The 27,281-nt window shown below is 48.4% G+C and overlaps 2 long non-coding RNA genes across 2 annotated transcripts; both read left to right on the plus strand.

The window, feature by feature from the left end:
- The first annotated feature begins 306 nt into the window (after positions 1–306).
- On the plus strand, positions 307–7,133 carry LOC138438173 (uncharacterized). The gene is made up of 2 exons (XR_011256281.1): positions 307–898; positions 6,548–7,133. It is a non-coding gene; the product is annotated as an uncharacterized lncRNA (long non-coding RNA).
- A 12,757-nt stretch (positions 7,134–19,890) lies between these two features.
- Positions 19,891–23,073, plus strand: LOC138438174 (uncharacterized). The gene is made up of 3 exons (XR_011256282.1): positions 19,891–20,001; positions 21,540–21,578; positions 22,567–23,073. It is a non-coding gene; the product is annotated as an uncharacterized lncRNA (long non-coding RNA).
- The last annotated feature ends 4,208 nt before the right edge of the window (positions 23,074–27,281 follow it).

The following is a 27,281-nucleotide window of genomic DNA, read 5'->3' on the forward strand; positions in this document are numbered from 1 at the left end:
CACTAATGAGTCAGCAATTCGTAGAATAAAGGGTCAGGAGAGAGGGACGGTGCTTGACAATGCTGCGGTTTGTCGTGGTTTATCACAGGACACAAAAATTGTTCTCTGACCGAGGTATGTGACGTGCACGTTTGGTCAAAGATGGCTCCCTTGACTGGCACTAGTTTTGCATTCTCAGTGGAGAAAGGTGAGGTTCCCTTGGGTGTAAGAGACAGAGAGAACTAAACGCTAGTCAGTGAGCAGAATAGTGCACGTGGTTGCTATTCAGTAAACATTTATCAAGTGCACAGATGAAGAATAAAGTTCAGTAGATGGATAGAGGGTGCCAGGGAAAGAGCATGGTTGGGGGAAGTGAAGGTCCAAGGAAGGATCCAGAGATGGTGTAAAGCTTTCTTGGCACAGGGGTGATTAATATTCACTGTTAGTGTTTTTGTGCTAGAATTTAACCCCAAATTTTTAGCCAAGACAAAAGCCTTATGTTGTTGGTGCTCAGAGAAATGTAGAGAAAGGGGCTGTGTTCCATATCCGGGGAGGATTCAGGTCCCAAAGAGGGCTTCCCTAGTGACTCAGACAGTCAAGAATCTGCCTGCAATGCCGGAGACCCCCTGGATTGGGAAGATTCCCCTGGAGGAAGGCATCGCAACCCACTCCAGTATTCTTGCCGAGAGGACCCCATGGACAGAGGAGCCTGGCGGGCTACAGTCGATAACATGGCACAGAATCGGATATGACTGAAGGGACTTAGCACACACGCAGGCCTCAAAGAAGAGCTTAAGGGGCTAAGACAGATGACACTGATGGTGCAGCAGGAAGAGGAAATCATAGGGATCAAAAGGGCAGAAGCTCCTGGGAATCCACACAGACATTGGCAAGACAGTCGAATTTCTCCCGACGGAAGGTGGGTCAACTCTATTTATTGTGCATTAAAAATAAATATTAGAGAAAAGTAGAGCTGGAGTCTTCCTCCCCTGTCCCCACATTGAGAAAGCTGGACTACAAATGCAGGAAACAGAGAACATAGTGAGCAGCAGAAATCATGGGTCTGCAGTATGCGTCAAAGCCTGACCCCATGAACTGTAGCCCATGAAGGCTCCTCTGTCCATGGGGCTATCCAGGCAAAAATGCTGGAGTACATCGCCATTCCCTTCTCTCTGCTGGTCTGATGAATATGGATGGAATGAATTCTCCCTAAGACTCTTCTCAGCTAAGTGTCTGAGGAGGTTAAATGTTTCTCCTTACCCGACAGCCCTCTTCCTTGTCATTAATTCAGAACAGGAATAGGAAAGAGGTCAGAATTCTACCCAGGAGAGCACCAGGGGACCAGAGGGAGCCAGGGCTTGTGGCCAACTGAGGACATTTCGGGACAGCAGCCCCCCAGAGTTCCTAGAATCTCTACAGAGAACAAGACGAGTTGCCTCCTGTAAACCTCAGGCAACCCTTTACCTCAGCCTCCAGCCCACAACACCCCAGGCATTCACATGAGCTGTAAGAACATAAAAATCCCGTTCATCCACGTCATCTCCATGAGGAAATTGGCTCTCCATGCAGCCGGGCTCCTCTGGGGATTAAGGAGGTGAGTCAGAATTACTGGAGCCTGGAGAAGACCCCGACCCTACTCAGCTGGCACTGGGTACTTTAAAACTGGTTCCAGTTGTCCAAAGGCAGAGAATGGCATGCAAACCAGATGACCCTCCTTTCCTCCGGTTTAAAACTCCACTCTGATGATTTACCTTGGATTTCTCCCAACTGCCCCCCTCAGTTCATATGCCCCAGTTCTGCATCCAAGCCTTACACTAACAAGTCCTCAGCACTGAAGGCCCACACTTCCATCTCCCCTCTTTGGCCTCCTTGTCCAAGAAATCTCCCCACATTAATTGCCTCCCTGCAAGTTCTGATGACTCCTCAGCTCTCCATCCTGTCAGGATAAAGGAATTTAGAATGTACTATGTGTTCCAAAGACCTGGTTAAGCCAAGTTCCAATTTGATGGGAATAAAAAGAGGAGAACTTGTCTCAAGTAAATCAGAATTTCATCATCTTCAGACTTGTCAACTTGGGAAGCCATACTCATCCTAAGCAAACTTCTGTTGTTCTAGAATTGTCTCCCCTTTTGAACTGACTTTCAGAGTGAGTTCAGGAGCCAGACAAAAAGGGAGCTTTGTGATGAATTAACCAGACTGAGTTTCACCCCAAAGCTCCCTCCACCTTGTTCCTCAGCTTTGGCTCTTGATGGTTAGTTGATCATTTCCAAATATTAACTCTCCTTTCAGAGGCACATGATGTGCCACTCTGAAATTGTTCACAGCCTGGAACACTGACTCTGAGGACATTTTCCTGGCAAGCCTATGTACATTTCAGCCAGTTTAGCTTGGGTCCTCCGTGGTGCCCTTGACAGAGGTGGCGGCTCACCTTCAACCAGCTCAGGGAGACGGCTCGAGGCTAGAGCGCCGAGGGGTGCTTGGAGAAAGGCCAGTGAGGTCAAGGCAGTCAGGGTGAGGTGGTCAGGGAAAGGTACCTGCAGTCTATGTCTTAGATGCAGGAAGCGCCCATCCTGTTTTCATTTATTTATTTGACTGCACTGGGTCTTAGTAGCGGCACATGGGATCTTCGACCTTCGTTGCGACGTGTAAGATCTAGATCCCTGACCAGGGCCTCCTGTATTGGGAGCGAGGAGTCTTAGCCACTGGACCACCAGGGAAGTCCCTCCCATCCTCTCAGAAGAAGGAACACCTCCTCCCTCTGGATCCCGCATTCCCACCCTCCTTACATTGAGGATAGCGGAAGAGACGACAGGACAGGAGTGGGTCAGGTCAGCGCTCTGACAACCACAAGGATGCTCAGCCAAGCATCCAGCAGTCACCCCGTCAAATAAGGAGAGAGCAACGGCTGTCTTCTGCGTGCCATCCCACCCCCGGCTCCACCCCATGCCTCCACGCCCGCTCCAGTTTGGGTAACAGCCTAGGCTTGCTAATGGGTCATCAAGGACCTGTTTTAAATGTATGAAAAGCATCTTGTTTTAAGTTAATGAAAAAGTCTTTACCATACAGACCTCTGGCCCCTCACTACCACTCCCGGGAGTATCCGACCCTTTAATTCCTAAGGCCCAGAAAGTGGAGGAGTCAGAGGAGCAGGACGGTGCAGAGGTTGTCGGCAGTGCTGACTCCAGACCCCGGGGGCTGCTTTCCTCCTGGTTAAGACTTGTGCAAGCAGCAAGAATTCTTCCTGTTGGCTGCGTAATGATCTGCCCAAGACGACTTTTGGATTAAGAGTATCTTCCCCACATAGCTCCCACGCAGACACACACACCCTCACGTACCACATACATACCTCTGCATACACCACACTCCACATACTCCCACCACATACACCACAGACACACACACCACATGCATACACATAGATAAACACAGCACACACACATTGCATACACACAGACACACCACACACACCACGTACGTAGCACACACCACACACATACACCATATACATACCCACAGATACATACATCACACACACATTATACACAGACACACAACACACACGACATATACACACAAACACACCACACACATACCACACACCACATACACATACCACACACGTATTATGCATACACACACATCACACCACATACATACACACAGGTAAACACAGCACACATACATTGCATACATGCAAGGACATACCACACACACAAACACACCATACACACACATCACACACATACACCATACACATACATACACACACACCACACCACATACACCACGTACATATCCATAGATACACACATTATACACAGACACACCAAACACACACACCACACATACTACATACATACCGCACACCATATACACACACCATACACATACATACACACCACACCTCATACACACACACCACATACATACCCACAGCTAAACACACCACACACACATTATACACACAGGCACACAACACACACATTACACATACAGACACACTGCATACACACACCACACACACACCACATATGCACAGCATATACACACACACCACATACAGACACACAGAGAAACACAGCGCACACACACATTATACACAGAGACACATTACATATATACACAGACACACCACACACACACAGCACTCACACACACAAACGCAGGCCCCGATGCTCTCCTGCAGCTGGAACCTTCGGCCCAACCCAGGCCCTCCCCATCCCTGACCCCTCCACAGTGGGCTGCAGACCTCGGGAGCAAGTACTTCCTCTCCTCACTCTGGTGACCAAGCTGCCTCTGAGCATTTCATCTAATGTTTCAGCGCTTCTCCCCGCAGCATCCCTGAACCACTGCAGGTCCTCCCTTTTCTCTCTTCTTGGTACTCCCCACTACAGGCAATACTACTGCTAATAGCAAATTCCTCAGTGAAGTTCACTGCCTGGACTGGGTCCTCAGGGAGGGAAGATGCCCTGCCACACTGACCCCTGCTTCCAGGGCCCGATACTTGCAGAAGGACCAGAGCCCCAGGCATCTTCCTCTGAATCCTCCCTGCTCCCCTCAGAGGCCTCCTCACCCACCTCCGATGTGAGAACTGACTCACCTCCTGACCCCCAACTTTATTCCCACCCCGAACACAGGAACCCCCTGACCCTTCCTACTGGAGATCCTGCTGGAGGCCCAGCTAGACACAGCACCCCATTCTCTCCCAAGCCAAGCACCCCCATATCTTCCCCTGTCCAGGGGAGTCCCACCACAGACTCCTGAGGAATCTGAAGCCCAGAGCCAGCTCTCTTCATCACGGAACCCCACAGAGACTCCCCACACCTTTAAGAACATGCAGGCTCTCTTTCCAGACTTAAGAAAGCTTCTATGGCCTGAATCACCAGGATTCTGCCAGCACCAGAGCACCTCGCCAGACAGAGAAAGGGGCTGTCAGGCCAGGTTCCCTATAGAAACCCCACAGACATTCCAGCAAAGCATACATCAAAAGAAGCAGCTGAGTGTATTAGAGAAATTCCCAGTTTCCAACAGATTAATGTTGCTAAGTAATCTAAGCTTAGTGCACCGGCTCCATATCTCTTCAGCCCACATTCTGAAGACATGTAGTTTCACTTGTTTATTCTTACCCCTTGGAAATATGCCGCTTTCTTACTGTTGGTCAGGCATCTTGGTTTGGACCGGGGATGCATGGACAGACTAAACACGGTCCTGTGCTACAGGGTTTGAGTCTCATGTGGGAGACCCAGCTTTGACCAGAAAGCCTTAGGTCAGCTGATTGATGCAAAGATAGAAGGACAAGGAGCCCACGAGACACCCCACCCAGGACTCTGACCTAACTCAGTGGGGAGGGGAAGGAAGACTGGAAGGCCAAGTAAGTATCCAAGATCTAAATCTTGGAGGATGGATAAAATGAAGCCATATCATCCAAGTGTAGGAAGACATTAAAGACAGTATATGGAGGAAAATACATGAAGAGGCAGAGGCAAGAATAACAAAACTTTTGGGAGAAATTGAACGAAATTTGAGGGAGGGTTTGGTTGAGGGAGTGAGAGGGGGTTAAAACTGAAGCAATAGACCAGAGCCTGCTGATAAAGGACACGTGTGTCCTGCCAGAGCTTGTGTATGGGAAATCGCCTCAACAGCAGGGAGACGGGGCTGAGCTGAGACTACCAGAGGGAGGATTGGTTATGAGGCTGCTTCTTTCGTGTTGATAGGAAACGCTGAGGCCCCAGAAATGACAAAAAGGAAGCCCGTAAAGCGGAAGACTCGATAGCCCTCCAGGCCCTTGTAACACAGGTGTTTAGGAGGAAAGGGAAAATGCAAAATTACTCCCAGATCTCGATTTAGATTACTGGTGAATGCTGATGCGCTCAGAACAGAAAACAGTGGTGGGGGAGGCAGAGAAACTGGGGGAAAGGAGGGGGAGGCCCATTGAGACCAGTTCTCAACTGGTAGGGTTCGGTAGACTTCAGTCCATGCTGGGATGGGCCATCGGTTGGTGGATGTTCATGAGCAGGAGAGGGATCAGGGCCGGAATGAACATGTGGGAGTCCCAAGCATGAATCCAAGGATGAGTCACAGGAGAGGGTATGTAAGAGGGAAGAGAAAGGGGCTAAGAATAGAACAGTGGAGAAAATTGAAGGGGCAGGGATATGTGAGTCAAAGGGGGTGAAGAGTGGCCAAAAATGAGAGGGAGTGGGGAAAGAAAAAGAGAGGGGGAAGACCTCCCAGCGTTTCACAAGATGAGTGTGTAGCAGGGTCACAAACCCACAGGCTGGAAAGCAGAGAGTGTACTTGAGTGTATTTGTACACTCAAGAAAGAGAGAAAGAGAAGAGAGTGAATGTGCTTAAAAGAGAGTGCACTTGTACTCAGCAAGGACTGTTTCTATTCCAGGGATGGTGGTGGGAACATTGCGGTGCGGTAACAATGTAAAGTTAAATGAGGATGTCAAGGCAAAAAAATAAAAAGAAAAAGAAAATACAGCTTTTTCCAAAAGCTTGATTGTTCAAGAGTTGGAAAGAAGCTAAAAACGATTCATGTAAAGGAAATATTTTGCTTATTTTTAAGGTGTCTTGGTGTTGAAGGGAGAAGGCCAAGACATGCTCACACCTAACCGAGCAGGAGAGAGGAGCGGAAGCTGGACAGAGCAGGCGGTCAGGAGAGCACGTCCAGAGCCCAGAGAGGAGGCTCCCCCAGTTTACACCCCTGAGCTTTTCCCATCTGAGCTTCTCAAGTGCCCCGGAGACAGAGCCAGAGAGTTTGTGCGATTCGTGACACAACCCCAAATCACCCAGCTACTAAATGGCTGGGCAGAACTTGTCCCTTAAGCCTGTGAACTAGGAGGGGCATGCTTTTTCTTCCTGGTCCTGCGGTCTCCTGCTAATAGTCCTGTCCCTTAGTAGCATTAAAACATATACACTACCACATGTGAAATAGATAGCCAGTGGGAATTTGTTGTATGACACAGGGAGCTCGACCCAGGGCTCTGGGACAACCTAGAGGGGTGGGATGGGGAGAGAGGTGGGAGGGAGATTAAAGAGGGAGAGGGCATATGTATACCTATGGCTGATTCGTGTTGATTTATGGCAGAAACCATCACAATATTGTAAAGTGATTATCCTCCAATTAAAAATACAATAAAAAATTTTAAAAATAGTAATTTCTCATCATCTGTCAGGGGCCCTTGCCATCACACATCCCTCAAGACAACACCACAACCTACTACCCATCTTTGTCTGTCTGAACCCATCATAGTGCCCAGCACAGAGAAAGCAGCTCAAGAGATGAATCTCAGTCCATTTTCATCACAGCCCCAGGGAATGAGTAAGAGCAGGAGCCTCTCCAAGCAGAGAAGACACCTTAGGGAAGTCAATGGCTTTGTCAGAACCAGAAACCAGAGTTTTCAGTTACCCTCTGCTCCCCTGCTTGGGCCTAGTACAGATGGAGGAAGGAGATGGCCAATCCTGGCATACATATTCCTCAATAAACCCGTCAGGAAAGGACTATAATTTCCAATGCGCAAATGAAAAACAACTGAAGCAGGGCAAGTGAGTTGCCTCTCCCAAGACCGGGCAGCCAGTAAATTACGAAGCTGAGTCACAGACCCATCGCTCCAGGGCTGATTCTGTCATCGCAGCGCAGATCCAAATCCCCAAGCAGCAATGCTGAGGGAGACCTGAGCACCTTTGGATTTTCCACCCTGAATTATCCCATCACCGGTCACCTCCTTATCTGAAGGGCAAGCCGAGAACTGACTACATCCTCTGGCTGACTTACCAGAAGAATTTTCTGGAGCTCAGAATCATTATCTGGGCCTAAAAACCTCTTAGTCAGAGTCTACAGAGGCTGGGAAACTCTGGTTACTGTGTGGAGATCCCCAGAAATGATCCTGGCATCTCCAGGCCTTACTGAGGAGGGTTCTCCAAATACCCTGATCGCAGCCACCTGAGGTGGGGGGAAGCCTCAGACAGTCCACTCTCTCCTGCACGTTGAGTCTGACCTCCTGACTCACAGACTATATACGTATTAGCATAAATGATGCCATCTTAGGCCCCTACAGTTACTCCAGTCCTTTCCTTGTCCTGACCTGGGACTGTGCTGTGTAGTGAATTGTTTCCATCATTAAGGGCTTTGTAGTTAATAGATAGTTTAATAGTCATTAGGACCAGGTGGCCTCTATGCTCTGTTGATGCCCAAACAGTTATGAAAACTTACCTGACATAGGATTTCCCTGGTGGGCCACCTGCATTGTGGGAGACCTGGGTTCGATCCCTGGATTGGGAAGATCCCCTGGCGAAGGGAAAGCTACCCACTCCAGTATTCTGGCCTGGAGAATTCCATGGACTATACAGTCCATGGGGTCACAAAGAGTCAGACATGACTGAACGACTTTCACTTTCACTTTCACTTTCACTTTCCCTGACATATTCCCAGCACCCATGAGACTGTCCACCCATTTATCAAAGTTGACTTGGGAAAGCATGTCCTATTTCAAGCTCCTACCTAGATATGCTAGGTTAACTATGAAATTGCCCCAATGGCCCGTCACTGGTGTGGAGAGCAGTCAGGAATGCTCCTGGACCATTGTCTACGCCATCCCACCTGGTGAGTCACTACATAATAAACAGATTCATTGATTGTATGGAACCGTCTGCCTCGTTTTTTTTGTTTTTTGTTTTTTTTTGTCTCAGGATGCCGCCTTAGTTTAGTGGGCACCTTTCGTTCCCTCCATCTGCCAACACACGCCCACGTCCACATGGAGGGAGAGATTTCTGGGCACAGCCCTCCTGCCACAGCCCTCCCCAGAAACCTCTCACAGTCTCCCAAAGGACCCAGATGTCACTGGAGATGGCAGCCCAAGTGTGTGGGAGACAGTGTGGGGGAGGGGCAGGCAGAAGATACCTGGATGCCTCTCAGAACAATCCCGGCTCAAGCTGCTGCCCCAGACCAGCCTACAGGGAAGGCGGGCACCAGCCAGCCTAGCCAGCCCTCATTGACCTAACAGGTGACTCTGAGGTGGGAGAAGACGAGGAGAGGACCACCACCAGAGGACTGGCTCCCACGAGTCCCCGTCATTAAAAGGGGCCCAGAGAGACAGTACAGACACACTAGAGACCAGAATCTCCCCGAATTTTGTGCTAAGCTTACTCTTGTACATGGATGCATGAGACTCACGGCTTCCCTCCTCCTGGCAGCTCTGGGTGCAGTGCTAGAATCTGCCTGTGAGCATGGCCCTTCCCCCACATCCATCCTTATGGCCTCTAGAAGACTCCTGCCTGTGCACCCCTCTTCCCTTCTTGGTAGAGGTGCTTCCCTCGAGTTCCTCTCTGCAGCCTACTCCTGTCTCCCAGCTGGTACTCCACTCAAGGACCCGTGCCGACCAATCAGAGGAAGCCAAGCATCCTCTGTCTCTGGCTTGCCCCCTCTCTCTACCACTCCGGCATTCTTTTTCAGCTCCAGTGATCCACACTATCTCCCATCTACCCAGACTCTTACACCTCTACTTGTCCCTTTTGCAGCCCACTCTTTGACGCCCCTGCCCTCATCAGCCCCTCCTGTCCAGTCTTCCAATGCTGGTCTGTTCATCTCTCCACATCAATGGATTTCCTCAGAGCAGCCTTACAGAAGCCCCAGAATGGTTTAGGTTTCCATTTTCCATTTTATTGCCTCCTTACTTTTCCTTTCTAGCACCATGTAATGTAATGAAATGAAATGTAATGAGGCCATTGTTTGTGTAACCATATTAATTCCTCCAAATCTTTTATGGATTATCAGCTTCCCCCCAAACAAAGACTGTCTATCTTCCTTGAAGCCATAGCCTCAGCTCCTAACACAGTCTCTGGTGCATAATATGTGCTTCAGTCTCGCGGTTGGAGGCCAGGGGCCTCATATCACATAATAATCAGAACTAGTCCTGACGCATCACTACAACCATGTCCTGTCTCTTCCATTTTAACTGTGAAACTCCAACATTTAACAAGATTTGGAAGAGAATCCGAGAACAATTCCATATTCATAGAGTTGCTATGAGTAGTCTAGGTCTACTCATCCTAGGGAGGTCATCCTAGGGAGGATGACAGACAGCAGGGTTTGATTTCGATATCAGAATGTGTATCTGGTGGATCCTGGTGTGACAGAGATTTCTCTCCCATCTGCCCACACCCATGCTCCTGAGATTAGCAGTCCGGGGACTCCAGGCAGCGCCCGTTGTTGGATCTGGTGCATGGGCTTAGCCCTACTTGTCACAGTCACTGTTCCCTCCTCTGCAGGCGACCCAGAGGCTGCCTGTGCCCCAGGATCGGTGGGCTCTAAGTTCTTCCTCTCCCTCCTGCCCCAACCCTGGGAAGGTTAGTGACTGGGGGTGTGAGTGAAGGAAAGATGAGAAATAGAAAAGGATGGAAGGGAAGGAACACTGGGCTTCCTACCTTTAGGAGCCGGGGCGAGGAAAGACTTTATGAAAGAGTCATGCACTGGAGCAGAACAGAGAAAAAGGGTGTTCTTGCCTGGAAGCCCAGCACCTAACCAATGAGGGCTTGATGCCCAGGGAACTGCCAAGTGATGAGAGGGTTGTAATTCTCTCAGCTCCACCCTCTCCTAATTTCCAGGAAGAGGAGCGGGGCTGGAGGCTGACTCAATCACCACTGGCCAACGATTTAACCGACTGTGCCTCTATATTGAAATCTTCATGAAAAATCAAAAGAGTGAGTTCAAAGATCTTCCAGGTTGGTGAACAAGTGGAGGTTCAGGGAAGGTGGAGTCCCTGGAGAAGGCATGGAAGCTCCATGCCCTTCCCTGTAACTTGGCCTGTGCATCTCTTCCATCTAGCTGTTTCTGGGTTATATCCTTTTATAACTGGGTTATATCCTCTGATAATAAACTAAAATCTTTCAGTTTTATGAGCTGATCTAACAAATTAATCATATCCCAGGAAGGGGTCATGGGACCCTCTGATCTATAGTCAACTGATTAGAAGCGCAGGTGACAACCTGGACTGGTGACTTGTGTGTGAGGCTGGGGGTGGGGAGTGGAGTGCAGTGCAGTCTTGTGGGGCTGCCGTTAACCTGGGCAATCTGACACTACCTACAGGTATATAAAATTAAGATTAAGTTGAATTGTAGGACACCCAACTAGTGTTGCAACATTGCTGTGGGAGTAGGGAAAGCTTCCCCCAAACACACACACACTGGAATTGGGTATTAGAACTGAAGAGTCGCAGAGATAATTTGTCAGAGGATCGAACTTTGATTCCAGATCATCCTAATCTCAAAGTTCATTCTGCCACATCACAAGGCCTCTAAGAAGGGGTACTTTCCATTTGGAAACCTGGGTTCTTTTTTTATACAGCTCTTAAGTTATGACCAACCTAGACAGCATATTGAAAAGCAGAGACATTACTAAGGTCCATCTAGTCAAGGCTATGGTTTTTCCAGTAGTCATGTATGGATGTGAGAGTTGGACTGTGAAGAAGGCTGAGCACCGAAGAATTGATGCTTTTGAACTACAGTGTTGGAGAAGACTCTTGAGAGTCCCTTGGACTGCAAGGAGATCCAACCAGTCCTTTCTGAAGGAGATCAGCCCTGGGATTTCTTTGGAAGGAATGATGCTAAAGCTGAAACTCCAGTACTTTGGCCACCTCATGCGAAGAGTTGACTCATTGGAAAAGACTTTGATGCTGGGAGGGATTGGGGGCAGGAGAAGAAGGGGATGACAGAGGATGAGATGGCTGGATGGCATCACTGACTCGATGGATGTGAATCTGAGTGAACTCTGGGAGTTGGTGATGGACAGGGAGGCCTGGGGTGCTGCAATTCATGGGGTCGCAAAGAGTCGGACACGACTGAGCGACTTAACTGCCTGGAAGCAGAGCAAGGCAAAGGGAAAGGGAGGAAGCTTTGTATTAAATCATAGGAGATAGACGACGGTAGGTAGGATTAGAAACGCCCATCATGTCCCACTCTCACTAACACTTTCGATTTAAAATCCTTTCGTGGGATTCCCCATTTCCCACCACAAGACTCCCACTTCCTAGCCTGACATCCAAGGTACCCATGGTCTGGATCCAGGCTGCTTTCCACATCTAATTTCCCCAGACTCCACTTCTTGCCTCCTCCACATCAGGCAAAATGAACTGCTTCCCATGCCACGACTTTCCTTTTCCTGGTCACCTTTCCAACCCCTCACCTGTCCAGGCCTGACATGCTTGCGTCTGAGCTGCTTTCTGCAGCCCTCCCCCAAACCCCTCCATCCCAACCCTGGGAAAGTGGTGCCTGCCCTGCCCCCTTCCCTCAGCTTCCCTCCTTCCAGCTCCCAGCAAGGGCCAGTTCGGTCTACTTTCCTAAACTGTATGCTCCTGAGGCAAGATCTAATTCTCATTCATTCCTAGTGCCTCGGCAATGTACATACAGTGGTGCTTAATCAGTTGTCGGAAAGAGGAAATGTATTTCCATCCACCTTCACCCACTATGAGCCCCAACCATATCACGCTCTTGCCCGCCTCCTCATACACAGCCTGGAACCACCCCAGCCCCACCCTATGGAACACCAGATACCCTTCAGCTCCTCCCAAACACCTCTGGCACCTTTCACACCAGTGGGAGGACAGATGTTTTGATTTTCTGAATAAACAGATGGATGTGTTTATAGCTGCAGGATCCCCTTCAGGACCTGAGAACAAGTTTTAAGGCATCAAATCCATCAAGGAAGCACAGATCCAGCATTCTGGATAAGTGTCTTTGTCAAGGCTTCAGTTCCAATGCATGAAACAGTCAAATTTCTAGGGGGAACATCTGCCTGAGGCTTACTCCCATGCATAAACACAGGAACAGATACATCTGAACTCCTAAATGTAGGTATGGGTGCAAGGGGGTGGTGTCCACACAGTAAAATTTGCCTTGTGAGCCAGCCCGCCAACCTTCTCATAAGAAAGAAGTTGGATTCCTCAGCAAAGGCAGTCCACCCTAAGGGTCTCCATGGTACGGGGGCCAAGGGAAGGAGGGTTGTGTTACAAATAAAGCCACTCTTCTGCCCCAAATCAAGATCTGTCCTAGAAAATGGTCAGGGTGGAGCAGGCAAAGAGCTGACTCATTGGAAAAGACCCTGATGCTGGAAAAGATTGAGGGCAGGAGAAGCTGGAGACAGAGAATAAGCTGGTTGGATGGCATCACTAACTCGATGGACTTGAGTTTGAGTGAACTCCAGGAGATAGTGAAGGACAGGGAAGCCTGGCATGCTGCAGTTCCTGGGGTTGAAAAGAGTCAAACACAACTAAGCGACTGAACAACAACAACTTTGCCAGGTAGTAATTTAGGGATTCATGCTGGCAACTGCTCTGCCATCCTCAACACCTGGCATTAAGCTCATTCTGTCATCTTCATCACTGTTCCAACCGCAGAAGCGGGGAAGCTACATGGCTTGGAGGCTTCCTGGGGCTCGTTCTCTTGTACCACCAAGTGATACGTGTTGATGGAAGAACTCAGTCTCATGGCCACACCTAACTGCAAGGGCTGGGGAATGTCTGACAGGACACACTCCAATTTATTCCAGCTCCCCCACTTCCTCCTGACTCCCAACCCTGAGCTGAGGGCACAGTTATCATTGTACTTCTGAAATAGCCGGGCCACATGGGAGCCGTGAGAATTCCTTCTGCTGAGATCAGAGGCAAGTGGACCAGCTATTTTGTTTTCTTTGTGGACTTGTTCTGTGGCTCCCTGGAAACCAGGAACAGGAAAATAGAGTCTTTTACTTTAAGTCTGGAGAAAGCTTTCTGAAATTGCACGTAATGTATCTTTTTCCCTCTGGGCCCTACCTAATGTCCACTAACCCCTCCAATATCAAAATGTTGAAAGATACTGTAACAGCTCATTTTATGTGTCAGCTTGGTTGGATCATGGTGCCCAGATACGGGCTCAAATATTAGGGTATTTTGATGAGATTAACATTTAAATTGGTAGACTTTGAGTACAGCGATTGTCCTTCATTTATGGGTGGGCTCATCCAATCAGCTGAAGGCCAGAATAAGAACAAAACACCAACTTCCCCTAAGCAAGATGGAACTCTGCCAGCAGATGGCCTTCAGATTTGAACTACAACATTAGCTGTTTCCTGGGTCTTCAACTTTTAGATTTAAACTATAGATTTTGGACTTGCCAGCCTCTATAATCTTGTGAGACAATCCCTTAAAATAAAGAAATAAATACACGCACACAATTGGTTCTGTTTTCCCTAGAGACTCCTGAATAATAAGGCACTGATTAGTTAAAACTACAGAAACTTAAGCTGCCCTGGGGGGCGGGGGGCGGGGGGCGGGGCGGGCGGTCCAGTGATTAAGAATCTGCCTGCCAAGGCACAGGCCAGGGATCAATCCCTGGTCCAGGAAGATCCCACATGCTGCAGACAGCTAAGCCCATGCACTCAGCTACTGAGCCAGCGTGTGCCGCAACTGCACCACTGAAGCCCGCATGCCTCGAGCCCACACTCTGCCTCAAGAAAAGCCACTGCAATGAGAAGCCCCTGCCGCTAGAGAGTAGCCCCCACACGCTGCAATGGGACCAAGCCCACAGACAGCAATGAAGACTCAGTGTAGCTCTAAATAAATAAGTACATCTTTCAAGAAACAGACTACAGCAACTTAATGTTATAGAGGTCCAACCTTTCTTATAAACTGGAATTTAATATTGAAGCCGAGATTTGTGGTTGATAGCAGACTCTGGAACCAGAGAGCCCACATTTGAAACAAGTTCTGCCACCTACTAACTGTGGTCACAGGTCAGTTTCTCAACCCACATTTGTCTTAGTCTCTCGTCGTGAAGTGAGAGTATTAATAGCACCTATCTCTTTGGGTTGTTAGGAGGATTAAATAACACTAAAATTTATAAAGCTCTGAGACCAGTGCTTGATGCATATTAATGCCATGTATTTGTTAAAGTAGAATTGGAGTTTTTAAAATTCCACTCCATTGCTTTGTCGGTCACCTCCCTGCATTGGCCTAGATGAATGACCAAGGGCATCGGGGGAATGTGGTAGAGCTAGGGCAAGCCCACCAGAGCCGGACAGAGAAGACCGAACAGGTGAACCACAGCAGTCAGAGTAAGATGGCCTTGTAGATATAACTTACGTCTGTGACTTGGATGAGTCAGCTCTACGCCAGAGAACCTGGGTCACTCCCTCCCTTTGGAGCGTCTGCTACCCCTCCAGCCCAGGCCACAGGTGGAGGGGAAAAGGAAAAAGACATTCAGCACAGGTCAGACAGAGAGGGATGTTTAAGTCAGTGTCCTGGTAGAAAGCAGATGGCACACGCGGAAGAGATTTTTTGAGAAACTCTTGAATGAAAAATTAATAATATTTTACAGAGGTGCAAGTAAGAACATGCAGTAGCAGGAAGCCATTACCATCCCTCAAACAGAGGGATGGCAAGGAAATGGCCTTTCCTGAGGTCAGTCAGGAGATGGAACCGAGGCCACCAGGCAGGAGCCAGAGTCTCAGAGGAACACCGCAGTTGCCACACCAGGCTGTGTTCAAGACCTGTGGCCACGTGACAAACTATTCCAAAACCTACTGACTTCAACTAACATCGTCTCTCATCTCATGGTTGCTGTGGGCCAGGAGTCCGGGACAGCTGAGTTGGTCTTCTTCTCAGCATCTCTCACAAGGCTGACAGGGAAGGCACTGTCGAGGCTGCAGTCACTTCAAGCCTCGGCTGCAGGAGGATCCACCCCAAAGCTCAGTCACGTGGTCATTGGCAAGGTTCAGTCCCTCGTATATAGTTGGACTGAGGGGCCTTACTCCTCCCTGACTGAGGCTAAAGCTCCGCATGGACATCACCACTAAGCAGCTCACATCACAGCCACTGATTTCACCAGATCAAGCAAGCTGAGAAGATCCAGAGAGAGAGAGCGGGTGTATAAACACGACAAGAGTCACAGCCTGTTAAAACCTAATCCCAGAAGTGATAGTCCATTCACTTTTGTCACTTTCTGGTTGTTAGAAGTGAATCACTAGGCCCACCCAGTTCGTGCTCAAGCAGAGAGAATTACACAAGGGCATGAGTACTGGAAAGTTGGGGCCACTGGGGAGCATCTTATAAGTATAAGCAGGGAGGGAGCAGAACAAATCCCTTGACCTCTCTCTTCCCATCAATGTCTCTCATTGGCCAAACAAAGCTAGAAGCTAGATGGTAAGGGAGCCCAGGCAATACACGCCACTAAGTTCATCTTTCCAGACAAAGCAGAGATGGACAGAGAATAGATCTGAGGCAGGGAGAGGAGGGAAGGATGATGGACAGGGAATAACCAGGACATGAGAAAAGGCAGACTGGTGCACTGACGGCCACAAGGAAGTCGGATGGAAGACAAGGCATCACAGAGGACAGACCCCACCCAGACACATGAGGCGTGTCTCTTGTCTTTACCATTCGTATCCAAATCTTTCCCGAGTGCTATAAAGTGGGGTAACAGTGAACCTGGGCTCTCATACAAAATAATGAAAGTTTTCTGTAGAACAAATACGCCATCTCACTTCCATTCACTCCCGCTTATGTCAGTGCCTGCCACTTTAATTCCTGAGGCTAGGAGGAGGACTGGGAGAGGAAAAAGGCTGAGCGGTGACATTTGCAGAGACCCTGCTCTGTGACAGCTCTAGTGTTGTTGCCAAAATTCTGATTTCCTCTTAGAAAAAACATGTGCAAATATTATAGTTTGCTTCTGTTGGCTTTTTTAATGTGCTCATTGAGCTTGTTTCAGATCTAGAGGCAAAGCTTCTCCGGTAGTGTACACATGGACACACATACACCCCAGGGCACTGATGCAGTCAACGTTTCCCTCTCCATCAGCCCTCCGTCCCAGTTAAGACCACCACCGCCATCAAGGCTCCCAGACCTGGACCCTCAGGCATGCACGTAGTTATCAAGTCCTATCTCTGCATTAATTCAGTGCATCCTTCTTCACCTACTGCCCACCATTAGGTGCCAGATAAATGTTAAATATCAAATCACACAAGGAGTTAGTTGGAGAGCCCTTACTTGAACCCCCATTCCCACCATCTACGTCTGGAGATCAGCTGCCTGTGTGTGACAGTCCTCTTAGCTGGAGGCAAGTTCAGTTCAGTCGCTCAGTCGTGTCTGACTCTTTGCAACCCCATGAATCGCAGCACGCCAGACCTCCCTGTCCATCACCATCTCCCAGAGTTCACTCAGACTCACGTCCATCAAGTTAGTGATGCCATCAAGCCATCTCATCCTCTGTCGTCCCCTTTTCCTCCTGCTCCCAATCCCTCCCAGCATCAGAGTCTTTTCCAATGAGTCAACTCTTTGCATGAGGTGGCCAAAGTATGGAGTTTCAGCTTCAGCATTAATCCTTCCAAAGAACACCCAGGACTGATCTCCTTTAGAATGGACTGGTTGGATCTCCTTGCAGTCCAAGGGATTCTCAAGAGTCTCCAACACCACAGTTCAAAAGCATCAATTCTTTGGCGCTCAGCCTTCTTCACAGTCCAACTCTCACATCCATACATGACTACTGGAAAAACCATAGCCTTGACTAGACGGACCTTAGTTGGCAAAGTAATGTCTCTGCTTTTGAATATGCTGTCTAAGTTTGTCATAACTTTCCTTCCAAGGAGTAAGCGTCTTTTAATTTCATGGCTGCAATCACCATCTGCAGTGGTTTTGGAGCCCCCCAAAATAGAATCTGGCACTGTTTCCACTGTTTCCCCATCTATTTCCCATGAAGTGATGGGACTGGATGCCATGATCTTCATTTTCTGAATGTTGAGCTTTAAGCCAACATTTTCACTCTCCTCTTTCACTTTCATCAAGAGGCTTTTTAGTTCCTCCTCACTTTCTGCCATAAGGGTGATGTCATCTGCATATCTGAGGTGACTGATATTTCTCCCGGCAATCTCGATTCCAGCTTGTGCTTCTTCCAGCCCAGCGTTTCTCATGATGTACTCTGCATATAAGTTCAATAGGCAGGGTGAAATATACAGCCTTGACGTACTCCTTTTCCTATTTGGAACCAGTCTGTTGTTCCATGTCCAGTTCTAACTGTTGCTTCCTGACCGGAGGCAAAGGATGGATGGAATGGCCTGAAAAGTCTCCCTCCTCGCACCTATCATGTCCCACTCCATTCGTTTTCTCTTTCTTTATCCCCTGAAGAAATTAATGCCCTGAGCCCAAGCAGACAAATCACCCTCACATCAAAAGCTCCCTGACATTCCCTTTTCCCCCTGATCTTCAGAATAGCTGTGAGGAGGAGAAACCTTCGAGGCCTCTGGGGCTGCTGTGAGGTAAGACCAACCTGATGTAGAACACAGACTGACATCCAGTACCCTGTTCTTCAGGCTTCCCTGGTGGCTCAGACAATAAAGAATCCGCCTGTGATGCAGGAAACCTAGATTTGATCCCTGGATTGGGAAGATCCCATGGAGAAGGAAATGGTAACCCACTCCAGTATTTTACCTGGAAAATCCCATGAGCAGAGGAACCTGACAGGCTACAGTCCATGGGGTTACAAAGAGTTGGATATGACTGAGCAACTAAGCACACACACGTCTCCATCCATCAGCCCCTCGACACTCCAGTTCTCCTTGGCCTTGATTGATTAAGCCTTAGCACCAGCCTAAGCCTTAGCACAAGACTTGGCCTTGATTGATTAAGCTCTTAGCACCAGTGTGAACCAAACCTACCCAGAAAGATGAGCCCTCTACAAGGTTTGAGAATTCCACACATCCCCATAGAAATGTATTGTCTACAAATGCTTAGCCATATGTCACTTCATTTAATCTCCATTACCGTCCTGCATATAGGAGTCATGTAACTCCTTGATGACAAACGAAAATCTTGCTGTTTTCAGTGTCTGATAGTAGTATACTGTCCTGTGTATGTGACGGAAGTGAAAGTGTTAGTCGCTCACTCATGTCCAAGTCTTTGCTGCCCCGTGGACTGTAGCCCGCCAGGTTCCTCTGTCCATGGAATTCTCCAGGCAAGAATACTGGAATGGGTTGCCATTTCCTTCTCCAAGGGATCTCCCTGACCCAGAGATCAAAACCCCATCTCTTGTGTTTCCTGCATTGCAAGCAGATTCTTACTGTCTGAACCCTGTATGTGACAAAACCAGAACTCAAGATTTAGGCCTTTTAAATCCCAGCTTAGGGAAGGGAGAAATCTCAGCTCCAAAAGAGAAGCTTCTTCAGAATTATCTGGATACCTGGATTGTTCACACCATGGATCAGCTCTCCATTTGAGGGGAGAAACTAGTCCCAATTTCAGTAAATGTGGGGAGCCTCAGAAACAGGGCGTCCCACTGATTAGGCCTGAAGATGGCGGTTGATAGGGGCCCAGATGAAGCAGGGAGGGCCTCCTGAGGGAAGATAACTTCAAGAACTGAGGACTTCTTCAGAGAAGGCACATAAGCCTGCAAATCTATCTCCTCAAGAGCAAAAAGGAACCATGAACTTAGCGCCCAAGTGTCCTGGGGGTGGTCTCCCATGGGAGAAGCTCACTCAGTCTAGGGAAGTCTTCAAGCTGGGCTCTGAGTCCTCCATGAATGGAGGAGGCAGGCGGGATTTCAGAGCCCCAGGATTCCCCCTGGAGAGACACAAGGACTCCAGTTCCACTAGTACCCTCAGCAGACACTTTCCAGAATTGCCCCAAACTGGCTCTGCCTCCCATCCCTGCCTTTCCAGAGGTGTAACCCCAGGGAGCGAGTGGGATGGAGAAGGAGGGAGGGAGGAAAGAGATGGCTGGAAGTCAAGAGGGAGAGGATCTCCTTGTAAGGATGCCAGGCAAGAGCCTTGTTGACTTAGCAGATGACACTCTGGGGAAGTGGGGGAGGAGGGTACGGATGTCACACCCCTCTGAGCTTGATTCCCATTGGCTCTTGAGATCCTTAAAAGGGTCCTGCAGTCTCAGCAGCGGCATTCTCGGACCCTCAGAAGATTCTGTGGTTACAGTCTCTCCTCAACCCAAGGCATGAGACACGTGACTCTCCTCCTCCTGGCAGCTCTGGTCGGGACCCTGGTCTCTGCCCGTGAGTATGGCCCTTCCCTTGCCCCCTACCTGAGCCCTCGCTGTGTAGGGCCGCCCTCACTCCTGTCTTCCCACCTCTTTCTCTCCCTGTGCTGTCCCATCTGCTGGCCTCTGCAAGTGACTCCTGCCCCCTGCTCTTCACACGCAGCCTCTTCACCCCCCTGATTAGGGAGCCAGGAACCGCCCGGCCCTGCCTGCTCGCCTGGCCCATCACCTCACATGCCTTCCTCCACCCACTCTGCTCCGCCACCCTGGCCTTCTTGCAAGGCCTCTGAGCCACCGCATATGCCTGGGCAGGTTGTCTCCTGCACAGGAGTGCTGGGCTGGGGGTGGTGGGGACTGAAATCTGGCCCACATTCCACTCGCCCAGCAGTGCGCCCTATTCTCGGTCATGCCTCCCAGGATGCCTTTTCCAACCCCACAAGTATTGTTCAGGCCAGGACGACCCTGCCATTCCTTGAACATCAGGACCTGCTTTCTTGCTCTTCCCTCTGCCTGGAATGCTTCTCCCCTTATCCCTTCCTCTAGCTGACTCAGTATCAACCGGCCAAAGCTTTTGTTATCTATCAAATCTCAGTTGAGGTATCAGTTCCTCAAAGGTGTCTTCCATGAACATGGAGAATAAATTAGACCCCATTTGCCCTTATTGCCCCCTGCTGTACCTGCCCTTCTAGCATGATCACCCTAGGGATTAAGTAATTACATAATAGACTGCACTCTGTCAGGCAAGGTCTGTCTTCTTTAGCACTGAACCCCCTTCAATTAGCAGAGAGCTTTGCATAAATATGTTGAAAGACTAAAGGAATGGGGGATCCAACCTCAGAAATCACCAGGCCATGCACTGTCCCTCTCCACTACAGAGGAGCCTGAGTCCCTCCAACCTTGGCCAGCTCCCCAGCAGGGATCTCAGGGAAACTCATAGGCCAGGAGTAAGTCAGAGGGCAATTTTTTGTTGTTCCTGTTGTTAAATTTTGATAAAGCTTTACAGAAAAAAAAATTCATCAGAATTTTAAAAAATAAAACAATATTTTAAAGTAAAACAATAATGTAAAATAATACTAATAATTATAAAAATAATATAATAGTACATATTTTGTTTATCTTAAAGAAATTGTATTGTTTACAGTTATTTAGCAGCCTATTACATTCAGCTAAATGATGGAATGCTTGACCCACAGGACTAATTTTAAGTCTAGTCTTTTTTTTTCTTGGTTTTTCAGTTCTACTAATTAGCAAATTCGATTTCAAAATAACAAATTATCAGGAATAACTACATGACCCTGCTGGATCGTTCTTGAAAATTATGTAAAAAATAGCCTCAGAAATGATGGACAGGTTGAGGAGTACAGAGCCTGATTCAAGAAACTGCGGAAGTTAATCGTCAGAAAGAACACCTGGGTAGACCTAGTGATCGGACAGAAGGCTGCGCTCAACCTGCCTCTCGTGTCCACAGGCATCCTGAGAGCTGATTGGGAATGGACAGAGGGTGACTCTAGGGGCAGGTTCAGTCCTCACTGTCATCTCTTTCCTCCGTTACAGAAAATGCTTCCTCTGCTCTTACCAAGGAACCCTTCATCAGTGAGTCCTTCTCTCCCTCGGGTCCCTGCCCGGGGGGAAGGTTAGGAGTTGGGGATGTCGTTGGAAGCTGGGAGAGGAATCCACAGGGAGGGGAGAAGGGTCTTGCTCTTGGTGTTGATGGGAGGAGTGTGAATTGAGGTGGGACAGGGGTAAAGACAAAACTAAGGCTAAGGATAACTAGGCAAGGAAAAGATTTTTTGTGAAAAAAGTGAAAAAAAGATGAGGTTAAGTAACAAGGGAAATATCCCCATGGTATTAACATCTTCACCCACAAACACCTCCCCTCACTGCCAGCTGCTTAGAGATGTGCCTTCTAATCAACCTCACTCATTTCCAGCCCCACGTTCCATTCTGCTCCTTCCTGTACCACCCACATCAGCTCAGTTGAACTTGTTTACATTCCCCACACCTGTCCCACCCATGCCCCCCACCCCACCCCCCTACCCCCGCCAGCTCTTGCTGACTCATTTCCTACCCTCCAAGGAAGAACTGGTGCTTTGGAACTGTGGTGTTGGAGAAGACTGTTGAATTTTTTTTTAAATATTTCTTTATTTTATTGTTTGGCTGCATTGGTCTTATTCGCAGCATATGGGATCATTTCATTGCATCACGTGGGCTTAGTTGACCCTCGGCTTGTGAGACTTAGTTCCCCAACCAGGGATTGAAGCCATATCCCCTGCATTGCAAGATGAATTCTTAATCACTGGATCACCAGGGAAGTTTCCTCAACATATAGATTTGAGAGGGGCACAAACATTCAGTCCATAACAGGTACATAGTGTGTAGAAATTGTATCTCCCTTAACAGGACAGGATTCATGCCATACCATTTCTGTATTCTGGCAGCCAGCACACATCAGGTATCCTGACTGCCCATTCCAAAGGGAAAAAACACTTTTGATTTTGTTAAATGAACAAATTGGTGTATTTGTACCTAAGCTGATGAGGGGACCACAGCTCCAACAGAATCTGCTTCACCCCAAATACAGCCCCAGCAACCCAGAAGATTTCGACAGCACCTCCCAGCTCAGGATTCAACCCACTGTGTAAGTATCCCCAGAGGACTCTCCAGTAGCGTGCTTGCATGACACCTCCACGCAGAGACAAGTCCAGGAAGAAGCAGCCTTATGCATCCACCTGTACACAAAGACACAAACGGAGCTCACCCTGCACCCACCCACAGGCAGTTTCTACAGTAGGCGATGGTGCTGCCTGCACCACACGTGGTTTCTACCCTGGCCCACCCACCCTCCCATGAAAGAGAAGCTCAGTCCCTAGGCAAAACCTCTCCACTTTAGGGATTTGTCCAAGGATAATGTCTGGTCGAGCACAGGATTGGGGAAAGGGGGGGAGTCCTCTTTAAATGATGTGATCTTTCTGCTGTTGTGATTCTTCTGCTCCAAAATTAGAACTCGGGTTAGATAAAGGTCTCTCGGCAGCCCAAGGAGTAAGAAGAAAAATACAAGAAAAAATTGGAGGAAGGAAATTCTTCGAAGGTGAGTGCATACCAACTCAAAAGTCTTGTGAAACTGAGAAGACTCACCACTTGCCAGGGGTGGGAGGTGGACTGGATATTGTCACCTGCCCCCCACACCTGAGTCCTGGGAATGTCACCACGCCTCCACACTGAAGCTACCCCCATGCTGGGCCTTCACATGCCTCCAGCCTCTCACCCACATTCAAACCGCCTGATATCAGCTTCCCCCTGGGGTCTGACTGCCAGACTTCCCACTGCACTGCCTGCTACTCTTCCTCTTGCTCCTGCCCAGGTCGGGGCGGGGTCAGGGATGGGCAGGTCCTTCGGCCTCTGCTGTCCCTAACCTCCACCCCAGATTCCTGGGTAAGGCCCTCCAAGGGCTCAGCGAGGCTAGGAAGCAGGAGATGGAGTGGAGGAGGGTGGAGAGGGTGGAGCTGGTGCCCGGGACCCCTCAAACCTCATTCTCATCTCCACTTTCTTCTAGAGGGGACTGAACTGGCACAAAGCCTAAGGAAAAAATTCATTCCAGTAACATTGTTTCCTCGTTTTTTGAGAAGCTGAAGAAATTGAGTCTCTGGACTTAACACCTTAAACATACTTGTAGCCCATAGCAATTAAAGTGAAAGCATCCAACTTGCCCTTGCCAGTGCTCTGTGGGGTGGGCCCTAGGGCAGAGGGGGAGCAAAGCCCGACGTGACCCAAGCTCCCAGTCTGTCTCTGCCTGCCTTGGGGACACAGCCTGTGATGAGCCCCTTCATCCCCCCTGAGCCAGAGTTACACGCACTGGGCCTCATGCAAGCGCAAACACCACTCCAGTTCTGGTCTGCCTCCTCGCTCTTCACTCATGGCTCCCAGTGACATCTGAGCATTTCTAAAACCTCAGCCAGCCTCCAGAGAAGCAGGATTTATCATCCTGAAAAATAATCGAAGCCCGAACCATTGCTGTTACAGCTATGTTCTGGCACTGTTATCAAAAAACGCATCTCCCCTGCCGTACATTCGTACTTTGTACACTGGACCAATGGCCAGTTAGATCAGACCAGTTAAATAATGAGCTGCTGCAGCAAAGGCTTGACCAAAAAGGCCAACTGAATCCATCACAATTACCCACGTGCTCATCCTGTGTCTCCTCCTTCCCTGCATCGCAGTCCAAGGCTGCCCGTCACAGACGGACAGGAAAAGACACGCATGACTGCAGAAGGAGAACCATCAGCTCTCCTCCCGCCTGCGCTCTCCCAAAGCCCAATCCATAGCACGTCTGGGATCTAACACCCCCAGAGCCGCTGATTCTAGACTAACCTTCTCCCCCGCCATCAGGTTCCCTCCCCTTCTATCCTGGGCATGAGGGGCATTCAACCCAGACCTTGTTGCTTTTGATTTTGTCTTGTCTGGGGTTTCTGCCACGTTGAGTCTTCATTGCTGTGTGTTGGCTCTCTCTAGTTGCAGTGAGCAGGGGCTACTCTCTAGCTGCAGTGCTCAGGCTTAGCTGCTCTGAGGCATGTGGGATCTTCCCGGACCAGGGGTCAAACTCGTGTTCCCTGCATTGGCAGACAGATTCTTATCCACTGTACCATCAGGGACATTCTAGACCCTGTTTTCAGTGAATCAAGCAATATATTCTCCTATTCAGCCCTCCTACCTCCACCGCAGATCCTCCTTTTCCAAGAACACTGCCAAGGAAACAGAGGGGGACACTCAGGAACAGGCACCCTTGGAGCACCCACTATGATCAACACTGGGTGCCCAAGGCACGTCACACTCGAGTAGCCTACACCTTGTACCTGGGTTAAACTGTTCCCCCAAAAGGCCTGTTGAAGTCCTAATCCCTGGCCCCTCAGAAAGTGACCTTATTTGGAAACTGGATCCTTGCAGATGTAGTTAGTTAACCTCCTACTGGAGTAAGGTGAATCCCCAAACCAAAATGACCATTGTCCTTATAAGAAGGGAGGAATTTGGACACGGAGACACACAGAGGAAAGACAACGTGAAGACACACGGGATAGACAGTCGAGTGGAAACAGGCAGGGGCTGAGTGATGCCTCAGAACACAAGGGAGGCCAGGACTCCCCAGCAGACACCAGAAGCTCCGAGAGGCCACAAGAAAGGAGTCTCCTGGGACTGCCCCGGTGGCCTGTGTTCCCAGTCCCTGGTCAGGGAACTAAGATCCCCTAAGCCACGCGCCCGAAAAAGAAAAAAGAAGAAAGGAGTCGCCTATACAGGTTTTGGAGGGAACATGGCCCTGATAACACCTTGATTTCAGACTTTTAGCTTCCAGAACTGTGAGACAATAAATTTATGTTGTTTTAAGTCATCCAGTTTATGGTATTTTATTATGGCCGCCCTAAGAAACTAACACGCAACACCATTCTCGGATTCATCCACCATCAGGCTCCTCACCTTCTACCCAAACTTTCAGATCCTATGACCACCATCACCTATTTCTCCCACCTCCCAGCCCCTGGTAACCACAGTCTACTTTGCTTTATGCAGTTTCGTTTTAGATTCCCCATCTGAGATCACACTGAATTTGCCTTTCTCTGTCAGATTTATTTCATAGCATAATGCCCTCAAAATCTATCCAAGCTGATGCAAACGGCAGTATTTCCTTTTTTTCTCATGGCTGAGTAATATTCATATAATATAATATAATTATAATATCCATATAATAAATAATGGGGTTTCCCACGTGGCTCAGTGGTAAAGAATCCGCCTGCCAAGCAGGGGATGTGGGTTCAATTCCTGGGTCAGGAAAGTCCCCTGAGGAAGGAAATGGCAACCCACTCCAGTATTCTTGTCTGGGAAACTCCATGGACAGAAGAGCCTGGCAGGCTACAGTCCATGGGATCACAAAGAGTTGGACATGATTTAGAGATTAACAACAGAACAGCATAATAAGTAATATTTATATAACACATACTTATATATATGTCCTGAATTTTCACCACACAGAGTTTTCACCTCCTAGGTTAAATTTATCCTTAAGTATTTTATTCTGTTTGATTCTATTGTATATGGGATTGTTTTAATTTCTCTTTCTTGCAATTTGTTCTAAAAGAAGTTTTTAATTGAAGCTTTTAAAACCCCTTCACATATGTTAAAGCTGGCATCTAGAATGTTTTATTCAGAGCTTAAATAATTGCAAAAAATATATATTAACATCAACATGTAATCTAATGATTCACTCCCTTACTGCCGTCAAATCTTTGTTCAAATGTCTCTTTTTCAGAGAGGCCTTTCCTGGCTGGCGTGTCTAAAATTGCAACTTGCCCCCCACATAATCCTTACTTTATTTTTATCTTTATCTTTTTTTTTCAGGTTTTTGAGGTGTAGTTAAGATATAAAAAATTGCACATATTTCATATATACATTTTGGTAAGTTTGGATGTAGACACGGACCCATGATACCACTACTGTAATCAATATAATTAACATATCCATCACCTCCAAAAGATTTCCTGTGTCTCCTTCCTGTGGGTATGTGTGTTAAGGACACTTGGCATCTTAGCATGAGATCTACCCTCTTAACAAGTTTTTAAGTGCACGACACCATGTTGTTAACTATTGGCATTAGTTTGTACAGCAGATCTCTCAAATTCATCCTCTAGCATTTCTCACTACCTACCATACTGTATAATTTACTTATTTGTCTGTTTCCTTCACTGGAACTGAAGCATCCCGAGGGCAGGGATTTCTGTTATTTTCACTGTTATATCCACAGGGCCTAAAACAATGCCTAGAATGTTCAGGCATTCAATAAATGTTATTTGAATGTTGAATGAATTCACCACTCCTGCCCACCTCTCCATTCTTATCCTGTGAAGTCAATGTCTCCATCCTGTTGTTTTACGCTGGTCTGAGTCTATCAATGGTGCATGCTGTGGCTGGACGAGCCCTTGCTGTCCTTCAGCAATAACTGTCTGGAAACGAGGGGGGGATGTATTATCTTCAGAACTGAAAACTGCATGCCCCAGCTGGGACCACACAACATGTTCATGGCAGCAGGGTGGAAAACTCAGGCCTAAGGTTTTGCTTTTATTGAAATTGAGGAGTAGGCCTAGGGTTTAAGGGCTCACTCTTTATTGGTGAATTTACACTGTAAGGGCAAGAATTTAAAGTATGGGAAGAAAGGGCTTTCCTGGTGGCTCAGTGGTGAAGAGTCTGCCTGCCATCCTTGATCCTGGAAGATCCCACAGGCTATGGATCAACTGGACCCATGCACCACACTAC

This window comes from Ovis canadensis, chromosome 3 (genome assembly GCF_042477335.2).
Source record: "Ovis canadensis isolate MfBH-ARS-UI-01 breed Bighorn chromosome 3, ARS-UI_OviCan_v2, whole genome shotgun sequence".
Classification (NCBI taxonomy): domain Eukaryota; kingdom Metazoa; phylum Chordata; class Mammalia; order Artiodactyla; family Bovidae; genus Ovis; species Ovis canadensis.